Raw genomic sequence first — 1968 nt, 5'->3', positions numbered from 1 at the left:
CCAAAACAACAAAGTTGGATCAATACTTTCTTTAAATAATCATGCATTTTCCTCTCACCTCTGTAATTTCCACTCTTTCTCCAGAGAAGTCATAGAGGTCTCCTGAATATAAGATAAATGTACTGTAAAATGAATCATTTAAACAATGTTCATGTTTCCATTTGCCTCTGTGACAACTTTTTACAAAAGCAAAGCTGCTCACCGTAAGTTTTTCCATTAATGGAGCACTTGTTGAAAGTCATGATGTTCTGTGTCAGAGTGCCAGTCTTGTCACTGAAGATGTATTTAATCTGGCCTAGCTCCTCATTGAGTGTGGTGGTTCTTGCCTGAGCTGGAGTATCATTCTTAGGATAGTACATCTTCCTGTCCCAGTCTATTAAGAAGCTGTTTCCCAGACGAATGAACTCCACGCTAATAATGTAGCACAAATTGGTAAAATTTCAAAATGTGATACATATTAGCACAAGTCTCAAGCGTTCAAACCAACTTTGGTTGTTTTTTGGTTTCATCATTTTTACTTACCTGACGTAGAGTGAAATTGGTACCACTGTGTTAAGGACAATGACATAAGACCAGAAGATGAGGAATGATGAGAGAGGAGCATCAATGCCCGGTTCACGAGGAAGAAACATAGTGAACACAGAGCCCTCATTTGTTTCCCAGATTGCATTGCCAATGGTCAAAATGGAGCACATAGATGCCAGGAAACCAAAGATCTGATGGAATGAAAACATCAGACTTCTTGATTATTCAAACAATATTACTCTTGTCACTCAGGTGAAAAACAAATCACTGTCTTTAAGTTCTATATCTATAAGCTGAGACTTTGTGTGACTTTCTTTGTATTTTTGCTTGTGTAAACTCACACATAACACCAGGATATTCGTCAGGTGATCAATGCTTGTCCGTTTGAATATTGACTTCCCGCTGTTCTGCATCAGTTTAGTGTCAGGACCTGGAAAGGATTATTAGTGTCAGATTTTCTTCTGCACACCTTCGCTGCATCTCCTTCCTGCTCTAGTCTCTTATGTACAACTTCAAACATTATTATCAGAGAAAACAATAAAAACTAGACCAAAAAAAATCACTCAAGTTGTACATAGTTGCAGTGCACAGTGTACCTCCAAAGATGACCAGACCGAAGCACCACTCAGTGTTCCTGAGAGTACAGCCTCTGAGCAGCACTTTGTCGTTGTCCAAGGCATATCTTTCTCCGTTCAAAGTCAGAGTCCCTTTGAACTTGTCTAGACGGTTATTGGGAGGTTCACATCGCACTTCACCTGAGAAACAGAAATCAGTGTCAGCAAATAATTCTAAACAGTTCACAGGATAGTTAGAGGACAGCTCGAAGCAGTCTGTGTAGTCTCCTCCGACCTCTGGTATCAACAAGGGATTTTCACCTAGAGAACGGCTGCTCACTGGATATCTTCTCTTTTGTGGACCATTCTCTGGAAACCTTACAGATGTGGGTTAATCCCAGCAGGTCATCAGTTTCTGAAATACTCAGACTCATCTGGCGCCAGCAACCATGTGACGTTCAAAGTCCCTTTAATCTACATTCTACCTAATTTGATAGCCAGTTTGAACTTCTGCAGATCATTTTAACCCTGTCCACATGTTAAAATGATTTGCTGATTAGATTAATTAGCAGGTGTGCAGGTGTACCTAATGAAGTGGCTAGTGTATGTAAACAGATCTATTCAAGTAAGCAACAAACAAACAACAAATAAATAAAACCCAGGATCTGCTTTTTACATTGGTAGAGAAAAGCAATACATGAGGATATGCATGGAAAGAAAGCGACTGGACGTCTTAAGTTTCAAGAAACGTAAAGAAGCCCAGTCGTTTTCTTTCCAAGATTCTTAGACTACCATGACCTGGATGACTGAAAACCTACACAGATGTGAGAAAATGTAATCACTCAGTAGAAGCTTAAACACTCTGTTTGTTTTTCTCCCCTCTGACATT

This window comes from Pundamilia nyererei, unplaced genomic scaffold, assembly GCF_000239375.1.
Source record: "Pundamilia nyererei isolate P.nyererei 1_Seehausen unplaced genomic scaffold, PunNye1.0 scaffold00032, whole genome shotgun sequence".
Lineage (NCBI taxonomy): Eukaryota > Metazoa > Chordata > Actinopteri > Cichliformes > Cichlidae > Pundamilia > Pundamilia nyererei.
Note: the sequence above shows the minus strand (reverse complement) of the source record.